This window comes from Neoarius graeffei, chromosome 17 (assembly GCF_027579695.1).
Source record: "Neoarius graeffei isolate fNeoGra1 chromosome 17, fNeoGra1.pri, whole genome shotgun sequence".
Taxonomy (NCBI): Eukaryota; Metazoa; Chordata; class Actinopteri; order Siluriformes; family Ariidae; genus Neoarius; species Neoarius graeffei.
This window is the reverse complement of record NC_083585.1, coordinates 68699240-68716002: the sequence shown is the minus strand read 5'-3', so window position 1 is coordinate 68716002 and position 16763 is coordinate 68699240. Positions and strand designations below refer to the sequence as shown.

Below are 16763 nucleotides of genomic sequence, written 5' to 3'. Positions count from 1 at the left end.
AGGATGCGGAAGACAGGGAGCAATGGAGATGAAAGATCCGCTGTGGCGACCCCTAATTGGGAGCAGCCAAAAGAAGAAGATCAACATGCGTTGTCTAGACTGCAGACTTTGACATTGCTGGATCCATTACTGGATTCTACCAGGTTTTTAACAACTCAGAATCCTGCTCATGCAGAAGTTGAAAGAAAACTAAACAGTCCACATGAACTTGTGTTTCCAGCTTTTCATCGTCAGTCTTGATCTTCTCTTCACCAGGGCCTCCAAAGGGTACTCTTAACTGAACTCTTCTCTTTGCTGATGATCTGCTGCTCTGTCGAGCTCAGCTGAGGCAGAACACTTTCCCTTGTGTTCTTGTCTGAAGATGGCTGCAGATTCTGGAAGTGGCTCAGCAGTTTTCTCTGGCTCTGTGTCTTCACTTCTTTGGTCAGGAAGTGAAAAACCTCATGGACACATCTGGAGAAGCCTTGATTGACAGCTGCTGAGCTGGAGGAGGATGCAGGTAGCATCATCTCAGGAAGCTGACTGTCAACTCCAGGATGTCTACTTTCTCCAGCTTGGAGTCAGGCTGCTGGTTGAGGAACTCTGGAACCAGGAGAGACTTCAGCTGCTCGATGCTGCTGTTGATACGGTCTCTGTGCACCTTCTCCACCATCAGCTTCCTCGGCTGCAAATAACAAAGAGAGAACATTTAGTCATCTTGAATGATAAACAGTTATTAAGTATAAAGCAGATAATTGTAAGAATTGAAAGGAAGCAGGTTCTTCATTGACCTGGTTGTTCAGAGGTAGGAGATGATTTGAGATGGTCACTGCTGAAGTGATGGTTGGTGCCATGGCTGTGTCTGTGCTGTAGATCTCTGTGTGTAGAGTGAGTGTGATTTGTACTGGCCGCATCTCCTGTATTTATCCTCCCAAATCTCCATATGAATATGTGGGTCTTGGACTTGTTGGAGTTTCTCACAGTTTGGAGCCAATGGGAGAGCTCAGAGACACAATGAGGAATGTAGGACTGCCACATGCTTGTTTGCGACGAATCTTTTTCCACGAGTGTTGGCATTAATCACTAATCTTTATTTTTTTCTACAAATAATTTTCCAGTATCCTCTTCATTTTTTATTGTACTTTCACTTTCCTTTTTCTGTTTTTTTTTCTTTTTTCGGAAGAACACCAAGACTGGAAACTTTCTTTTTTTTCTCCTCCTGCATAAAGACCACAAGCGGAGGCCATCCACATCGGATCTGCTTTAATATCAACAGATCTTCGATTAAGGTATGTGAATCCTTTCATCATGGCACACCTTCAGCCTGTTCAGTGTGCTGAGTGCAGGATGTTTAGTCATTCTTCCTCCGTCGCTAGCGATAGCTTTATTTGTGATAAGTGCAGATTAGTTAGCTCTCTGATGGAGAAGATTGCTGTTCTAGAAGCACGTATCCAGGCTTTAGAGAAGGCCAGTGAGAATGAGAACAGTGTAATTTCTGTAGAGGAAAGTCTGGATGCCCTAGGTGGAGTTAGTAATCCCCCAACTCCGGCATTAGAGCCCTTACAGCAGGGCGAATGGGTGACGTCTCAGCGGCATAAGCGTAGAGCCAAAGCTACCGCTGAGGCTTGCCCATGGGAGCGCCACTCCCCTCCGCGTCACGTGTCGAACAGGTTTGCTCTCCTCAGTGATGCACCCGCTGAGAAACCTGAAAGAGCTCTGGTTATAGGGGACTCTATCATACGGCATGTGAAATTAGCTCAGCCTTTAGGGGCACCAGCAGCTTTAGTCAAGTGTATACCGGGAGCCAGGCTGCCGGACATAGCAGGTAATCTTAGGGTCCTAGGCAAGCACAGGTTCTCAAAGATAGTTATCCATGCAGGAGCTAATGACATATGCCTTCATCAGTCTGAGGTTACTAAGAGTAACATTGTAGAGGTGTTTAAATTAGCAAAGGCGATGTCCAATGCTGTAGTATGCTCTGGCCCCATCCCAATGCGGCGTGGCGATGTAGCTTACAGCAGGTTATGGTCACTGAACTGCTGGTTGTCCAGGTGGTGCTCTGAAAACAGTGTGGGCTTTATAGATAATTGGGCTAATTTTGAGGGCACTGCTGGCCTGTTGGGGCGGGACGGTAACCATCCCACTCGGGAAGGTGCTGCTCTCATTTCTTGCAGCATAGGTCATAATCTCAGAACAGGCCTAGTTAATTTCTGACAATCCAGAGCCAAGGCCAGAGAGCAGACAAACAGGCTAAACCGACTGTCTGCTAGCTGCACAGAGTCGTCACTCAGGGTCCACTACATCAAGACTGTGTCTGTTCCCCGAGCTCAACAAAAAGGTAGAAATACTCAGAGAGTTTATTCCAGTAACCTAATCAATATAAAATTAGATCATACTGACTGTACAGCCGCTGCCAGCACCTTTGATCTAAAGGTGGGGCTATTAAATATTAGATCTCTTACATCTAAAGCGCTAATGGTTAATGAACTCATTACTGATCAGGAGTTTAATGTACTGTGTTTAACAGAAACATGGATTAAGCTAGATGAATATATAGCATTAAATGAAGCAAGTCCTCCTTGATACAGTTATATACACCAGCCTCATCTAACTGGCAGAGGAGGAGGCATCGCGGTTATTTATAATGATTATCTAGATGTAACACACAAACCTGGTTATAAATTTAATACATTTGAAGTTCTTCATACTCATAATGTATGTAGCCTCGAAAAATAAGTCTACCCAATTAATTCCGTTGCTTGTTGTTTACAGGCCCCCGAGGCCATATTCTGAGTTTCTTTCTGAATTTGCAGATTTTATCTCAGATCTGGTTATTTCTAGAGACCAAAGGTTTAAGCTGTAACACGTGGAACATGGGGTGGATGCGTCGCATGGTGAGTGGTAGTGCCAGTCTGACGGAACATGGGTTGATTACCTTTTTGATGAGGAAGGGTCCTAGGTACCTGGGAGCCAGCTTGCAGGAGACGGTTCTGAGTGGCAGATGGCGTGTGGAGAGCATGACTCATTGCCCCACCCAGTAAGTGGGCACCTTAGAGCGGCATTTGTCGGCCTGCCTTTTGGATGCTAGGGCGGAGCGAATGAGTTTTCTCCAGGCCAATGCCCACGTCCTCCTGCAGCGGCGTATGAAGATCTGGGCAGAGGGTACAGCGACCACCTCCTCTTGGTTGGGGAAGAGTGATGGTTGGTAACCTAGGGAGCACTGGAAGGGTGAGAGACCTGTGGCAGATGAAGGAAGAGTGTTATGAGCATACTCTATCCAGGGTAGGTACTTACTACAAGAACTGGCATCCCTGGACACCATGCACCTGAGTGCAACCTCCAAAGCCTGGTTCACCTGTTCTGCCTGGCCGTTAGTCTGTGGGTGGAAACCTGAGGAGAGACTACAGGTGGCCCCGATGAGTTTGCAGAAAGCTCTCCAGAATTGCCCAGTGAACTGAGGACCTCGGTCAGAAACGATGTCAGTGGGCAGTCCATGTAGATGGAAAATGTGCTGGATGAGAAGTTCAGTGGTTTCTTTGGCTGAGGGGAGCTTGGGCAGAGGAATGAAATGGACGGTCTTGGAGAAACGGTTAATGACAGTGAGAATGCATGTGTTGCCACCTGAGTTGGGGAGTCCTGTGATAAAGTCCAGGGTGATGTGAGACCAAGGTCGATGTGGAGTCAGGAGGGGTCTTAGCAAGTGGGCAGGGGGTCGATTGGCTGTCCTGTTCTGGGAGCATGTGTTGCAGGCTGCCACAAACTCCTGGATGTCATCCTTGATGGATGGCCACCAAAAGCAAGTGCCAGGGTTCGGGAGGCTCCCGGATGACAGGCCAGCTTGGAGCCATGACCCCACTGCAGCATCTTGGTATGCAAGTACGACCGGGAACAAACAGATGGTTAGGAGGAATGTTGTTGGGGTTATCTTCACCAGGGTCCTGCTCCAGGGCCTTCTGCATGAGTGTCTCAACCTCTAGAATGGCAGCTCCCACCAGGCAGGGTGGAGAAAGGATGGTCTCAGGCAGCTTGGACTCCTCTTGGTGGGAGGAGAACATCCTGGATAGGGCATCAGGTTTGCTGTTCTTGGAGTCTGGGCAGTAGGAAAGTGTAAAGTTGAACCAGAAGAAGAAGAGAGACCAACGGGCTTGACGGGAATTAAGGCGTTTGGCGGACTTGAGGTACTCCAGATTCTTATGGTTGGTCCAGACTAGGAAGGGGAACTCCGAACCCTTGAGCCAGTGCCTCCACTCCTCCAAGGCTAGTTTAACAGCCAGTAGTTCTTGGTCGGCAATGTCGTAATTCCAATTGGCTGGGGATAGCCGGTGGGAGAAGAAGGAGCATGGGTGGACCTTGTTGTCACTGGCCCTCTGGGAAAGTATAGCTCCGACCCCTGACTCGGAAGCGTTGACCTCGACAATAAACTGCTTGGTTGGATCGGGTATGGTGAGAATGGGTGCTGTGGTAAACCTGTGCTTGAGCATAGAAAAGGCTTTCTCTGCTTCCTCTCTCCACTTGAATTGGGTCTTGGTCGAGGTCAGGGCTGAGAGAGGTCCGGCCACCGTGCTGAAGTGGCGAATGAAGCGCCTGTAGAAGTTGGCGAATCCTAGGAAGCACTGGAGCTCTCGTCTCGAAGATGGGGTGGGCCAATCGGCAACTGCCTTGAGCTTGAGGGGGTCCATCTGGATCCTTGCTGGGGAAATGATGAATTCCAGAAATAAGACAGAGCTCTGGTGAAATTCCCTCTTTTCTGCCTTGACGAACAACTTGTTCTCTAGCAGGCGCTGGAGGACCTGCCGGACGTGACCCCGATGTTCTTCCAGGGAGCAGGAGAAAATCAAGATGTCATCCAGGTACATGAAAACGTTTAGGAAGTCCCTTAAGACGTCATTAACGAGTGCCTGGAAGACTGCGGGCGCATTGGTCAGGCCGAAAGGGACCACGAGGTACTCATAGTGACCAGTGGTGGTGTTAAAGGCTGTCTTCCGCTTGTTCCCCTCCCTGATCCTGATGAGATGGTATGCATTGCGTAGATCCAGCTTGGTGAATACCTTGGCTCCCTGGAGTAGTTCAAAGACCATGGTCATGAGCAGTAGTGGGTAGCAGTTTTTGACCATGATGGTGTTGAGATCCCGATAGTCAATGCAGGGGCGGAGTGATTTGTCCTTCTTTTCAATGAAGAAGCACCCCACCCCTGCTGGGGAGGAGGAAGGGAGGATGATCCCAGCTGCTAGCGACTCGGTGATGTACTTTTCCATGGCTTGTCTTTCGGTGGGAGAAAGAGAGTAGAGGCGTCCCTTGGGTGGTGCTGTCCCAGGTAGGAGGTTGATACCACAGTCATAGGGTCTGTGAGGAGGGAGGGACACTGCTCAGGTCTTACTGAAAACTAGCTTAAGGTCCAGATATTCCGGAGGCACATGAGAGGTCGGGAAACTCGCCAGCTGAGGGCTGTGGTGGGAGGCAGAGCAGAGTTCAGACAGGAGGCCAGGCAGGAAGGACTCCAGTCTAGGATCGTGTTATTAGTCCAGTTAAGGTGGGGATTGTGCTGCATTAACAATGGTAATCCTAAGACGATGGGTATGTGGGGGTTATTCTTGACGTGAAGCTGGATGGTTTCTCAGTGGTTGCCGGAAATCCTTAGGGTGAGCAGGGCAGTAAGGTGGGTGATGCTGGTCAAGCTGGTGCCATTGAGTGTCAGGACAGTGAGAGGGACATCAAGAGCAAGTAGCAGGATTCCCAGATGCTTGGTAGTGGCGGAGCAGATCAGGTTCCTGTCCACCCCAAGTCGACGAGGGCCTGGAGGTGGTGATGATGGCTGTCATGGATAATGATGACAGGAAGTAATGGATGATTAGAGGGGGACTGGTTCCAAGCGTTGCCTACCAGGGCCCCTTGATTCACTGGTGGGCTCGTCCTTTTAGTGGGCAGGCTTGGCAGATGTGTCCCAGCTGACCGAAGTAGAAGCAGGCCCCTGTGCTCTGCCAGCAATGTCGTTCCTCCACTGACACCAAAACCCAGTCTACCTGCATGGGTTCGACGGACACAGCAGGAGGTGGAGAGGAGGTGAGTCTGGGGCGGTTCTTCTCTCTCCTCCATTGCTGGATCCGAGTGTCGATGCGGTTGGTGAGGTCCATGAAGCTGGAGAGGTCTGACGGCAGTTCCCATGATACCAATTCATCCTTGATGGTGTCAGACAAGCCATGCAGGAATGCATCGATCTGGGCGTTCTCGTTCCAACCACATGAAGCCGCCAATGTCTGGAACTCGATGGCATAATCTGAGGTAGACCGGGACCCCTACCACAGCTCCATGAGCTCTCTGGCCACCTCCCGGCCGGACAGAGAACAGTCGATAGTTCGACTCATCTCCTCGGATAAATCCTTGAAACTGGAACAAAAGGGTGCATTGGCATCCCAGACCACTGTTCCCCACTCTCTGGCCTTGCCAGTGAGGAGCATTATTGTATATGCTATCTGTGAGCATTCTGTGGGGAAGGCCAGAGGTTGCAGCTCTAGGATCAATGAACATTGAGACAAAAATGATCTGCAAGCACCTGGTTCTCCATCGTAGGGCTGAGGCACTGGAAGTCTCGGTTCGTGGAGAAAGGCGGTGGCAGGAGCTGAAGTAGGAGACGGCTGAGCAGGGGTAGGCATGGCTTGACAGTGCTGCATCTGCATGGTGAGGAGGTTGAGTGCATTGGACAGGGTGGCAAGGTTCTGGGTAAGTTGTTGTAGGTCTTATTGGTGGGTCCCGAGGAGAGTCCCTTGCTGCTGGATGGCCTTTCTCAGATGGGCGAGTTCTGCTGGATCCATGTTGGCCAGAATGTACTGTTAGGGTGGGTGGAGGTATGGTGAAGTTAAGATCCACAAGCAGAAATCAGACAGTAATCCAATAAATAATATGATTTAATTCAGGGAAGAAAGGGCATGGCAAAAAGGTAAACAAACAGGACAAAAAACAAATGGCAAAAATAGTCTGGACAAAATGAGACAAACAACTTGACAAAAACATGACACAGGCAAAGACAAAAACGCTGGTGCAAAAAAAACATGAACAAGAAAAGACCCTTAGTGCAAGAAATCATGAATCAGAAATAACTCTTAGTGCAAAAAACACCATGAACCAGAAGAATGCTAGTGCAAAAACCATGAGCAAGAAAAAGTCACTAGAGAGAATAACCATGAAGAGCAAGAGAGGCACAGAAACAGCTAAAGAAGCAAACAAGACATTCTGGCAAAGTCTGCGTCTGAGAACGGCTTATTTGTACACAGCAGTGAAAACCAGGAAGTGAATATGGGTGAGAAGGGATTCCTGTCCCAGATCTGAATCAGTGCTGGTGTGAGAGATCCGTAATATCTGGAGTGGATGTCCGGGGCGGAGCATGACAACTTCGATAACCCAGAAGACCCTTTGAAAACAGCGTTTGTGTCCATTTTAGATTCAGTAGGGGTTAATCAGTATGTCATAGGACCGACCCATAATGGTGGTCACACTCTCGATCTAATACTAACATTCCGGTTAAACATAGAAAATATAGTCACACTTCCACAGTCTGAAGTTATCTCAGATCATTATCTCATCTCATTCAAACTATGTCTGAGTAATAATATATGCACCTCATCACGCTACTGTATTAAACGTACATTCATGTCAACTACTGCACAGAGCTTTATAAATGATCTCCCAGAGTTATCAACTTTGACTGGGTCACTGTCAGCCCCTGCAGAACTTGATCAGGCAACTGAATGCTTAGAGTCAACATTCCGCCATACTTTAGATAATGTAGCTCCTCTTAAAAGGAAAATGATCAGAGAGAAAAAATTAGCACCCTGGTATAATGATAACACTCGCACATTAAAACAGACCACTCGAATATTGGAACGTAAATGGCGTCAAACAAAATTGGTAGCATTCAAATTAGTGTGGAAGGAGAGCTTCCTGAAGTATAGAAAAGCTCTTAGTGCTGCAAGATCAGCATATCTCTCCTCCCTAATAGAAAATAACAAAAATAATCCTAGATTCCTATTTAATACTGCAGCAAAATTAACCAGGAATAAGTCCACTATAGACACATGCACACCTGCAGTATGTAGTAGCAGCGACTTCATGAATTATTTTAAAGGTCCCATGGCATGGTGGTTTGTTGATGCTTTAAATGGGCTCGTGGAGGCTTCCGGATGTTATATCCGCAGCCTTTCTCAAAATGAACCCTCGGCACGTAAATATAGCCTCCTGGGAGAAAGCCCCATTTCAGCGCTTTTCCCAGTGCGTCGTTTTGCTAATGAGAAGCAGGAGGCGGGGAAGGGTAGAGGGTGGGGGCGGGCCATGGGGGGAGGGGGAGGGGCTTGACCAAGCTGCGCACACACATACTCGCTGCTATCAGTGCCTGTAGCCACGCTGCTAAGACAAAACCCCGTTCTCCCTCGGACTCCTTTCGTAAACTCAACGTGACACAGAGAACAGAGAGTGAGAGTGTTCGGAGTGGTAGTTTACGAACATATAATACCCTAGGCTTGAACACACACTCCATAACCAAAGAGGATAGAAGCAGCAACTACAGCAACATATCGCTTATCCAACAGAAGACATGCATTGCGGAGCAATAGTCAAACATAAGCTCATAAGTTACAGTCAATTTCCAGACTAAACTCAGTTTAACAGAGCATGCATATGCTCTTTAGTTTTGTAGCACAGATTATCTGGCTAACTGCAGGAAGCGGTTAGCTGCACAGCTAATGTAGCCATTGCTAGGCTAACGCACCGATTTTAAAACACGGCAAAACGACCAGTTATACACTTACTTGTTCGGTTTTTGTGGCTGATGTGGCAGGGATGCTTGGTATGGACCCAGGCTTCAGTGACAGTTGATGTGCAAAACCTGCCCTGTACTGTCCCAAGTTGTGGAAACATTCCTCAGGAAAATGCTTCAGACAAACATACACCGTCTTAGGTAGACTCGACGGCGTATTATTGGAGTAAATAAAATTAAGCCACTGCGTCTTCAGGGGCTCTCCCGTCGGCAGTAAAAACAGACTCTTTTCTGTGTTGTCACATTCATGTACAGCGCAATTTCCATGTTTCGCTCGCTTAGGTGATGCTATGTTGTTGTATCCTCTATGGTCTCCTCACTACAACTGGGCGGGCAATCCATACAGTGGGTGGGAATCCAGAGGGGGGGCGTGGGGATCATCTCCCTTGCTGACGTAGTAAAGGGAAGAGCTTATCAACATGCCATTTTGACCCGCCATTCTCAAATGTTGGGCATAGTTTGGTTTACACATTATGAAATTTCTAGCCACTGGGGTGACTTAAGAAGGTCAGAGGAACTCATTTTAACATTAAAAAACCTCAGAAAGTGAAAATTTCATGCCATGGGACCTTTAATGACAAAATTGAGAATATCCGACAAAAAATTCAAACTACTAATTTAAGGTCAGACAATGTAAGTGACCCTGTAGTTAACAATATAACTATCAGATCATCAATTAGAATGTTTTACTCCCCTAAAAGAAACTGAATTACTTTCATTAATTTCGGCATCAAAAGCCTCAACTTGTGTACTAGATCCCTTACCTACACGTCTATTCAAACAGATAATACCTGAAGTAATTGAACAGCTTCTAAAAATAATAAATTCTTCTCTTACGATTGGCAATGTACCCAAATCCTTTAAACTAGCAGTTATCAAACCTCTGATTAAAAAACCTGACCGTGATCCCTGTCAGCTGTCCAATTATCGGCCAATATCAAACCTCCCCTTTATCTCCAAGATCCCTGAAAAAGCTGTGGCACAGCAGTTATGCTCATATTTACATTGGAATAACATCCATGAAATGTATCAGTCAGGATTTAGACCTCATCATAGCACAGAGACAGCACTGGTTAAAGTAGTAAACGACCTACTGTTGGCGTCTGATCAGGGCTGTGTCTCGCTGCTTGTGTTGCTTGACCTTAGTGCAGCAGTTGATACCATTGATCATTCCATTCTTCTGGATAGACTAGAAAATGTTTTGGGAGTTAAGGGAACGGCCCTCTCCTGGCTCAGCTCTTATTTAACTGATCGCTATCAGTATGTTGATGTAAATGGTGATTTTTCTAGACATACTGAGGTAAAGTTTGGTGTTCCACAAGGTTCTGTCTTGCGTCCACTGCTTTTTTCTTTATATATGTTGCCTCTGGGTGATATTATTTGTAAACATTGTATTAGTTTCCACTGTTTTGCTGATGACACACAGTTGTATGTTTCTGCAAAACCTGATGAGAGACACCAGCTTAATAGAAATGAGGAATGTGTAAAGGACATTAGACACTGGATGCTTATTAACTTCCTTCTGCTTAACTCTGACAAGACTGAAGTACTTGTACTAGGACCACATGCAGCTAGAAGTAAGTTTTCTGATTCCACAGTAACTCTGGATGGCCTTTCTGTTTCTTCACGTGCAGCAGTAAAAGACCTCGGCGTGATTATTGACCCCAGTCTTTCATTTGAAACTCATACTGATAACATTACCCGGATAGCTTTCATTCATTCATCTCAGAAATATTGCTAAGATAAGAAATTTAATGTCACTACACGATGCAGAAAAACTAGTTCATGCGTTTGTTACCTCCAGGTTGGATTATTGTAATGCCTTACTGTCTTTATGTTCCAATAAGTGCATAAACAAGCTCCAGTTAGTTCAACATGCAGCAGCAAGAGTCCATACTAGAACTAGAAAATATGACCCCATCACCCCTGTCTTATCCACACTGCATTGGCTCCCAATCAAATTTTGTATTGATTATAAAATACTACTATTGACCTTTAAAGCACTGAATGGTCTCGCACCACAGTACCTGAGTGAACTTCTGGTCCTTTATGACCCACCACGCCTACTTAGATCAAAAGGTGCAGGCTATCTGCTGGTACCTCGTATAGAGAAGGCTACATCAGGGGGCGGAGCCTTTTCTTACAAAGCCCCACAGTTATGGAACAGCCTTCCAAGTAGTGTTCAGGGATCAGAGACAGTCTCAGCGTTTAAGTCTAGGCTGAAAATGTCATACTCTGCCCTGGACATCCGCTCCTGAGCTTGAGGATCTCCCACGTCAGCACCGATCTGGATCCGGGATGGGAATTCCATCCTGCCTGCTTCCCTGTTCAGCGAGCACTCACCTGCATTCACTTCCTGATCATCACCGCTGCCTTTTTAAACGTCGTTCTCAGCCACAGACAGTGCCAGAACATCTCGTATGTAGACTCTAGCTGTTTTTTTTCCTCGAGAGGTTTCTTTCATAGTTTTCCCCTCAAGTGTTTTTCATGTCTTTGCCTGTCTCGTTTTTTAAGTCAAGTTTCACGTTTTCTTTTTATACCTGGACTATTTTCGTTATTGTTTCTTAATCAAATTTTGTTTACATTTTTGCCACGCCCTTTTCTGGATTAAACCCACTATGCTTCTTGGATTACTGTCTGTGTGCGTATTCTGCTTTTGGGTCCTAATTCACCACACCTTCCGCAACCCTAACAGAAAACATATCTGTTTAGTCAAGCCTTTTGTTAATGGTGTTTATGAGGTAAAGGAGTAGATCTGGAGGGTCCTCAGAAATAGTGTTTTGGTAAACTGGGATGTATGGATGCTGTCAGTCCCCACTCGCTTGCTCACTCGAATTTGTTGACGGTGTAGTGGCTGCTGCTTTATGTCCCGGGGCTCCCTCATGCCTGTGTTACCTTCTGGCTCTCCCCTTTTAGTTATGCTGTCATAGTTAGTTTTGCCAGAGTCCCTGCTTGTAATTAGCGCAAAATGTATACTGTTCCTACTTATTCAGGTGACATTGGGCATACCTAACAACCTGTGTTTTCTCTCTCTCCCCCCCAATCTGTCCCTCTGAGTTACATGTCAATCCTGAGATTGAGATGCTGACCTCTTCTGCTCCTTGGACCTGCCTGATCCATCCTGGTGCCCTGTGTCTGGTTGGAGTCTCATCACATCACTCCTATTGAGTCTGGTTCCTCTCGAGGTTTCTTCCTCATGTCGTCTGAGGGAGTTTTTCCTTGCCACCATCGCCACAGGCTTCATCATTGGGGATAGATTAGGGATAAAATTAGCTCATGTTTTAAATCATTCAAATTCTGTCAAGCTGCTTTGCGACAATGTTTATTGTTAAAAGTGCTATACAAATAAACTTGACTTGACATGCTCAGTGCTCTTTTTATTTCTTTTTTTTCCTTTTTTTTAAATCAGGTTCAACAAGAGCCTGGTGTTGCCATCATTAAAGATGAAGAGCAGCTCATAGATTAAATCAAATAATACAAAACATAATAGCAAAAACAAAAAAGAATGCATCACATCACAATCTTCCCTTGAAGTTACATTGAACATTGTCATCCGCATTTCATTACCTCTAAAACAGTAGATATACATGTAGATACGACAAAGTAACATTAAGAAGAGTTTAAGAGGACTCTGTTAACTGCAGTTTTAAAAGTGTTCACATTTGCAATGACAGGGAAAACCGAGGCTGGCAGTGAGTTCCACAGCCTGCTTGTCCTTGGTACATATGAAGATAAATGAAGCTGAGTGTTGGATCTTAGCACATTGATGAGGTATGGGTGACCACTTGTAGTTGAATGGGTTACTTGTGTTCCAGTAACTTGGGTCGGCAGGATTCCTACAAGTTCCTTGGAGGGTTGCAGGAAGATGTGCCGGTAGAAGGTACTGAGACTGGCTACTTTCCTCCTGTGGTTCAAGGGGGAAATGCTGGCCTGTTGTGGGTCCCTAATTTGAAGTTGGCATACAGCTTTCCTCTGGAGTCTGTCTAGCTGCTTTAGAGCCATTGTGCCAGCACCGCTCCATATTGGGGAAGCATATTCCATGAGGGGACAGATATACACCTTATATACTGTTATCCGAGCCTGAAGAGGGAGAAGGTCTCTTGTGCGCCCAAGGATATATAACCTCCTAGCCATCTTCTTGGCAAGGCTTTTGATGAATGGAGTCCAAGTTAGAGTATTAGTGATGGTGACACCAAGGAGAGTAATACTCTGTGTGGGCTTTAGCTCTTCGTTCATGAAGTAGAGAGGAGGGTGGGTCTGCTCTCGTTTCCTACTTATAATCATCTCCTCAGTTTTACCTGCATTGAATGTTATACACCAGTCAGAGGCCCACTTGTCTATTTTGTCCAGGTCACATTGTAGGCTCTCAGCACAGGTGTTTCTCAGGCCAGGATTTTTTATAACGACATGTAAAGTTGAATCATCTGCAAATAGGTGAAGGTCATTCTTTAAGTGAGATGCAAGGTCATCAATAAAAATGAGAAAAAGTAAAGGCCCCAAAACACTGCCTTGGGGAACTCCAGGAGTTATGGGCACTGATGAAGAGGTAAACCCGTCTAGTACAACAGATTGGTGTCTGTCAGCTAGAAAGGATGAAATCCAGCCATACAGGTCACCTTGAATACCAAAGGAGGTCAGCTTGGACAATAGACTGTGGTGCCAAACACGGTCAAAGGCTTTCTTAATGTCGACCCGGGATCTTTCTTGTTTCCCTTTTTAGGTACAGCTATCACATGGGCAGCTTTCCAGTCAGAGGGAACTGTCTGTGTGTCAAAAGATATCTGGAATAGCTTGGCAAGAGCTGGGGTAAGTTTGTGGCCACATTTCTTAAGTACTGTTGCCGATATTCCATCTGGGCTATTGGCCTTGGAGGTGTCCAAATTATGAAGTTTCTGGAGAACAGTTTTAGGCCAGAACTTCAGAGAAGAAAGGACTCCACTGGCTGTATTTGTATTTAGAGATTTATTCCGAACAGTAAAGAAGATATAAAAACAAACAAAAAAATAAAAATAAAAGTAAAAAATGCAATCATCAAAACATCTTCATAAACAAACAGAATAGCGTAGCCACAAGGCAGTAACATAATAATGTTCGGAAGGAAGAAGTAAATAACTTATCAAATCCTAACCCTCTATACCACCATTAATCAAAAGTCACTTTCCACCATAATAAACTATATATACAAAAGAAAACAAAATCAACAAAAAAAAGAAAACATACCAACATACCAAGACATACCAACATGGTATAATATTGACCAAATCAAATCATATATACAGATACTTATGTTATGCACACATACAATACATATATACAGTACATACATATACACATATACACATACCTATAACTATACACATCCATACGTACACAGACACCCATCTCATAATTATGCATGTTATGCTTATATATTATATACAATTATGCATCTATCTATCTATCTATCTATCTATCTATCTATCTATCTATCTATCTATCTATCTATATTTTTTTGGGAGGGGTTGGGTGATGAGTTCGGGGGAGTCTTGCCATTATCGTTGAGGTAAGCATTTGCAGTGAAAGTCTTGTTCAGCAACTCAGCCTTGTCTTTTGCCTCACTGAAAGTTTTACCATCGCTCACTAATGGAGGGACACAAGACGTTTTGCTGCTGTCAGTCACTGTTTTGACAAGCTTCCACCATTGCTTATTGTCTGCATGCTTGAGATTCTGTTGTAAGTGTTGTGAAAACTGCACATGAGCACGGCACACAACACGCTGACATTCTGCCTTGGACTTAATATACAAAGCCCAGGAGTCCTTTGTTCTGTCATTTTGCCACCTCTTGAATGCATTTTGTTTCCTTTGGACTGCTAATTTGCAATCTCCATTAAACCAAGGTTTATCAGAATACCGATGTTTGGTTGTCTTGGAAGGAATGAACATGTCCATAGCCTCACTAATCTTATCTCTCACACAGGACCATGCTGCATTAGCGCTTTGGCCTTTTAAGAGAGAAATCCAACTAGCATCGGCCAAATATGAGTGATATTCGAGGAAAGGACAATGTCCATATCTCACAGAAGCAGGTGGAGGGGTGGGGTGATGGAGATGGGCTCACTGAACACGGTGTGTATCTGGGAAAGTGGTGACCCTGTAAAGAGAGCAGATCTGCTGCCTGATGTTGGGATCAATGTCACTGACAGAGCATGTGCTCATCATCACTGCTCACACATGTGGAAAAACATCACAGCTCTAATGATCTTGTCAGCTTTCATTAGAGATCCATTTTTAGCCTGGAATTAGAGAAACTGTTTGATCAGCCTGAAATATAAGACTAAGAATTAGTAAAGACAGTATGCTGCAAAAGGCTAGTATTTCTCATGTCTTTATTAGGAATTAATTATTAGGATTGATCAAGTCCTGTGGTGATCTGGCGACTTGTCCAGGGTGTACCCCGCCTCTCACCCATAGTCAGCTGGGATAGGCTCCAGCTTGCCTGCGACCCTGCACAGGATAAGCAGCTACATATACAGTGCCTTGCAAAAGTTTTGTTGCCTCACAACCTGGAATTAAAATGGATTGTTTGAGGGTTTGCATCATTTCATTTACAGAACATGCCTACAACTTTGAAGATGTGATTTTTTTATTGTGAAGCAAACAACAAATAGGACAAAATAACAGAAAACTTCAACATGCATAACAATTCACCCCCCTAATGTCAGTACTTTGTAGAGCCACCTTTTGTGGCAATTATAGCTGCAAGTCGCTTTGGATAAGTCTCTATGAGCTTGCCACATCTAGCCACTGGGATTTTTGCCCATTCCTCAAGGCAAAACTGCTCCAGCTCCTTCAAGTTGGAAGGGTTCTCCTGGTGAACAGCAGTCTTCAAGTCTGACCACAGATTATGTGTTTATGTTTTTATGTTTTAATGTTGTGTTTTATGTCATGTTTTTTATCATGTTTTTTTTTATGTTACATGTTTATCACGCTGTGTTTTATGTGTTTTATGTTAGATGTTTTAAGTGTTGATTGGTGTGTATGGAAGAGAAAGCTGACTCACTTCACTGAAAAACAAGTTTACCTTCGGGTATAAATAAAGTTACTTGAACTTGAACTTGAGATTCTCAATTGGATTGAGGTCTGGGCTTTGACTAGGCCATTCCAACAAATTTAAATGTTTCCCTTTAAACCACTCCAGTGTAGCTTTAGCAGTATGTTTAGGGTCATTGTCCTGCTGGAACATGAACCTTCGTCCCAGTCTCAAACCTCTAGCTGACTCAAACAGGTTTTCCTACAGAATTGCCCTGTATTTACTGCCATCCATCTTTCCTTCAGTCCGGACCAGCTTTCCTGTCCCTGCAGATGAAAAATATCCCCACAGCATGATGCTGCCACCACCATGCTGTAGGAATGGTGTTCTCAGGGTGTTGGGTTTGCACCACACATGGCGTTTCCCATGATGGCCAAAACGTTTAATATTAGTCTCATTTGACCAGAGAATCTTCTTCCATGTGTTTGGGGAGTCTGCCACATGCTGTTGGGCAAACTCCAAATGTGTTTTCTTAAGCAATTACTTTTTTCTGGCCACTCTTCCAAAAAGCCCCACTCTGTGCAGTGTACGGCTTATTGTGGTCCTATGGACAGATACTCCAGTATCTGCTGTGGAACTCTGCAGCTCCTTCAGGGTTACCTTTGGTCTCTCTGCTGCCTCTCTGATTAATGCCCTCCTTGCCCAGTCCGTGAGTTGTGGTGGGCAGCCCTCTCTTGGCAGGTTTGTTGTGGTACCATGTTCTTTCCATTTGATGATGCTCTTGTGGATCATCAAAGATTTGAATATTTTTTTATAACCCAACCCTGACTTGTACTTCTCAACAACCTTGTCCCTGACTTGTTTGGAGAGCTCCTTAGTATTCATGGTGTTGTTTGGTTAATGGTGCCTCTTGCTGAGTGGTGTTGCAGCCTCTGGGGCCTTTCAGAAAAGGGGTGTACAGATCATGT

The 16763-nt window shown here is 45.1% G+C and overlaps 1 protein-coding gene and 1 pseudogene across 1 annotated transcript in view; one reads left to right on the top strand and one right to left on the bottom strand.

Annotated features, from left to right (window-relative positions):
* Positions 1 to 16763, top strand: part of LOC132864475 (NLR family CARD domain-containing protein 3-like) — a 1256659-nt gene that overhangs the window by 223631 nt on the left and 1016265 nt on the right. The gene's annotated exons all lie outside the window — the stretch shown is intronic.
* Positions 249 to 893, bottom strand: LOC132864495 (transcription factor HES-5-like; annotated as a pseudogene).